This window comes from Syngnathus floridae, chromosome 3 (genome assembly GCF_059516105.1).
Source record: "Syngnathus floridae isolate MCC-2025c chromosome 3, RoL_Sflo_1.0, whole genome shotgun sequence".
NCBI lineage: Eukaryota > Metazoa > Chordata > Actinopteri > Syngnathiformes > Syngnathidae > Syngnathus > Syngnathus floridae.
In genome coordinates, this window is record NC_142415.1 from 2637501 (window position 1) to 2642500 (window position 5000).

Consider the following 5000-nt stretch of genomic DNA (forward strand, 5'->3'; position numbering starts at 1 on the left):
ATATTGTTTTAATTATAACTCATGCTGTTTGATTAAATTGCCAATGATCAAAATTCAAAGCTAACAATAAACAGACAAGCTGAGAATGACAACTTTATTGCTTATGCCAGTGGCCCCCAAAACTGTAGCCCACGGCCTGCCGATACCAGAGACTTCAGTCGTATGATCGAGGCTGATGCTGAATTCAGATTGAATGCATTCTGAGCTGTTTCCTAGCGTCAGCCGGGCATTGGGGGTGTACTCAGTACGTCACACACACGTGCAGACGGAATAAAACAGAATAGTTGCAAAAAGGTAAGGTAAGAGAAGTTTGACTATTCAACCTGCTATGACCAAACAATATTTTTGTTCAGTGCAAAGAAAAGGCTGTTCGTCTCATCTGTCAAGGGGTGGTGGTATTCAAATACAATTTGCATGGACATTATGAATCCTACCACAAAGACGATAGCTTGCAAGGCTAAATGCGACAAAGCTGACAAAATTCTCTAAGCTAAATATTGGACCGTTAGGTCAGCAAGATACATTTGTATGCCAAACTCAGCTGAACTAGTGAGCCAACTTTTAAGTTGCTCATCTGATAGCAGGCAGTGGTAACTTGTGGAGAATTTGCAACAAATGTCTGAATTATGTCACGGATGAGGTGTTTCCCGAGAACAAACATGTCTTTAACACTGTGGAGCTACTACCCAAAATTAAAGCATCTTTTCATCCAGAAGACAAAATGGTCCCAGAGCAGATCAACCCAGAATGGAAATGGCACCTCGCATTTTTATCAGCTGTAACAGAAATGCTAAATAACCTTGCAGCTACAATGCCAAGAAAAACTAATTTCCAACAAATTTCCCACAGGTATTCATTCGTCTTTGAGGTGAAACTAGCACTGCTTTTAGAACAAGTGAAGAAGCACATCTTCATCCATCTCGCTGCTAACCAAAACATCTCTGCAAAGAATCCAGCGGTCCCATTCCAACCTGAAAGGTTTGTACAAACCAGATTCGGTTGAAGTAGGGAAATTGTGTAAAATGTAAATAAAACCAAACTACAACGATTTGAAAATCATTCTCAACCCATATTCAATTGTTGCAAATTGTTTTTTGCCAAATAATGATTAACTTAGAATTTCATGGCTGCAACACGTCCAGTAGAAGTTGGGAAAGGTGGCAAAAAATACTGAGAAAGCTGAGAAAAGCTCATCAAACACCTATTTGGAACATCCCACATGTGATCAGGCTAATTGGGAAGAGCTGGGTACCATGATTGGGTATAAAAGGAGCCTCCCCAAACATGCTCAGTCATTCACAAGCAAGGATGGGGCGAGGTTCACCACTTTGCGTGAGAAAATAGTTGAACAGTTTAAGAACAACATTTCTCAAAGCAAAATTGCAAGGAATTTAGGGATTTCAACATCTACGGTCCATTATATCATCAAAAGGTTCAGAGAATCTGGTGAAATCACTGCACGTAAGCGCCACGGCCGAAAACCAAGACTGAATGACCATGACGTTCGATCCCTCATACGGCACTGCCTTAAAAACCGACATGAGTGTGTAAAGGATATCACCAAAGGAGCTCAGGAAAACTTTAGAAAACCACTGTCAGTAAATACAGTTCGTCACTACATCAGTAAGTGCGGGTTAAAACTCTACCATGCGAAGCAAAAGTTGTTAATGAACAACATCCAGAAACGCCGCCGGGTTCTCTGGGCCCGAGCTCATGTAAAATGGACTGATGCACAATGAAAAAGTGTTGTGTGGTTTGATAAGTCCACTTTTCAAATTGTTTTTGGAAACACTGGAAGTCGTGTCCTCCGAACCAAAGAGGAAGCGGACCATCTGGACTGTTAACGCAAAATTTAAAAGCCAGCATCAGTGATGGTATGGGGGTGCATTAGTTCCCATGGCATGGGTGACCTACATTTCTGTGAAGGCAACATAAATGCTGAAAAGTACATACAGATTTTGGAGCAATGTATGCTGCCATCCAAGTGACATATTTTTCATAGACGCCGCTGCTTATTTCAGCAAGATAATGCCAAGCCACATTCTGCACATGTTACTACAGCGTGGCTTCAAAGTCCAGGTACTCCCCTGGGCCGCTTGCAGTCCAGACCTGTCTCCCATTGAAAATGTGTGGTGCATTATGAAGCGTAAAATACGACAGGGAAGACCCCGGACTGTTGAACAACTGAAGCTGTTCATCAAGCAAGAATGGGAAAGAATTTCACATGAGAAGCTAAGAGAATTAGTCTCCTCTCATCCAAAACGTTTATTGAGTGTTATTAAAAGGAAAGGTGATGCAACAAAGTGGTAAACATGCCCTTTCCCAACTTCTACTGCACATGTTGCAGCCATGAAATTCCAAGTTAATTATTATTTGAAAAATAAAATAAAGTTTACGAGTTTGAGCATTAAATATGTTGTCTTTGTAGTGTATTCAATTGAATATAGGTTGAAAAGGATTTTCAAATCATTGTATTTTGTTTTTATTTACATTTTACACAATTTCCCAACTTCAACCGAATCCGGTTTGTAGAAGAACTGGAATTGCTGAAGACGGAATTCAGTGTGAGATTCCTTGAATGTCAATGCAAAAGAAATATGTCTGTTCCAGAACCCCTTTTTGCCAACATCAAAGAAGCCAAGCCTTCTTATCAGTTCGAGTTGGCCGAACTGTGATGTTCTTATTGAGGCATTCAAGACCATCAGTTGCATTGAATTCAACGACACATACCCTAACATTAAAACGACACACAATCTCTCTGACCTTTGTATTAGGGTATGGACCGTGAGATTACTGCTTAAAATTTCAGGCATCCACCTTCTGACACAGGGCAGCTGCAATGAATGGAGTGTCCTATGTGGTGCATGCTTGTGTGCAATTTGTTTTCATACCCTTTATAAAATAGGATCCGTTAAGATTTTTGGGCGGTGGCACTATCGGATGTCAAAACATATTTACACTAACACAGGGGTGTCCAAACTTTTTGCAAAGAGGGCCAGATTTGGTGAGGTGATAATGTGTGAGGACCGACCATTCAGCCTGACATTCCTCACATAGAACACAAATAAATCTAAACAAATTTACTAAGTCACTCATTTCATATTTGCCTTTTTTTATCTGTATTTTAAGAAGCTTAAACATATCTTAGGTTCATTTGAAACATGACATATATTTGGCAATTAAATGTTCACTGTAGACATGTCATATTATTGGAACTTTTAAATTAAAAACAGAGAAATAGCTAATCTTATTCAGATGTGCAAACATTGACCACAAGTCTCAGTGCATATATATTTATAACTGTGGTTTTGATAGTCACAAAACAAAATGTATTCACTGAGATTTTAGAATTTAAATGACAGATGACTTGCCTGCACTAATGTGAAGGGTGATACTGAGATTTGGACTGCAGTACATAGGCCAGGTCTGGCTCAAAGGTAATGGTTTTGATGCGCAAGATGTCACGCAGGTGAGAGTCAGTTAGTCGTGTCCTCACGCGGCTCTTGTTAAAGTTCATAACCGAAAAGGTCTTCTCACACAAATACGTCGAGCCAAACAAGCTCAGCATTTTCAGATTGAACATTTCAAATGTTCAAATCTCTTGGAACCTTAAAAACAGACACAGTCTCTTGGCAAATTAGGCAGACACAGTTGTTTTGTATTTCAGTGAAAAAATAGTCCAATTTCCAATTGTCCTGGAAGCGCCTGCTCTCACGGTCAACTTTTCTTTTTTTACTCGCGGTCACCATTTCAGAACTTGGCAGGAAATGGTCGCACAGGGATCATGCAGCCAGAGTTCGACCGAGTGGTGCTGCCCTCTGCTGACTAAATATAAAATAGCTTTTGTACGTGTGTATTTTATGCGCTGGTCAACAGTGGTGGCGGGCCACATATTATAGATTTTATGACAGAGGCTGCAGGCCTGATGAAATTTGACCACGGGCCGCAAATAGCCCGCGGGCCGGACTTTGGACATGTCTGCACTAACAAAAACATGTGTACACGGACATTTTTGAGTTTTATAGTGGTACACTAAGTAAAAAAAAAAGACAAAAGAAATACGGCCATCGGTGCATTTGAAGGGAAAAAAAAAGGGCTCCTCTTCAGTCCTCCTCTTGCGGGGTGCGTTGGCACCTTTATTTGACACAGATACGTAAGTGCCTGCCTTGCATGTCAAGCACTCAGCTTCATATGGATCATGACCCTGGAGAAAGCATGGGATTTTTTTTATTCAACTCCTCCTTGAACGTGCATTTTTGTTTTGGCATTGCCTGTTAACACTCGGTGTAGACTGGTCAGCCCACCCTACTTCGTAGCAGTGACTAGATTTGAGGAGAAGGGCGTGAATTATTTGCGAACGATACAGAAAAACCTGGAATTGTGTGAAATGGAACTGAGTGGCAATTCTATTGACAATGTACTGTTCATGTATTTATGTTTGAGGCAGTCCAACAAAATCCCGGACAATTTTGAAATTCCCCCCAGACATTTTTTTAGGGCTCAAAAGTAGGAGACGTCCAGGAAAAAGAGGACGTCTGGTCACCCTAATATCTATAGCCTTAGATATAAATGAACTACAGTTGAAAAGACCTGGATTGGTGAAAGGGGTGGGGTTTCAGCTGCCGCTTTCAGTTGCTTTCAGTTGCAGCTGAACAACATGTGTCTTGTTTGGAGTTTGCAACGGGGGTTTTCCAGTCAGTTAGCCAAAGTAAGCTCTCCAATCATCAGTAAAAGAAAGAATGAAACTTTCAGTCACGGTTCACAAAATGGCTATGTCTTTGAATGGGTCATGCAGAGATAAACAAAAATGTTTAGCCACACGATTGCATCCGCTGTGGGTTCATGGTGCATATGTGGCCATAGACAAAGAGGATGTCAAAAGTGCTACAAAGATTCACACACTGGCATGGATGATGTTTTATATATCCAGCCTTCAAGACAACAAGTAAACTACTAATATTTCTTGGGGCTCTAATTTTTCATATATATGGTCATTCTTT

At 40.6% G+C, this 5000-nt stretch overlaps 1 protein-coding gene across 3 annotated transcripts in view; it reads right to left on the minus strand.

The window, feature by feature from the left end:
- The window catches only part of il16 (interleukin 16), a 65666-nt gene that overhangs the window by 60316 nt on the left and 350 nt on the right, over positions 1-5000 (minus strand). The gene's annotated exons all lie outside the window — the stretch shown is intronic.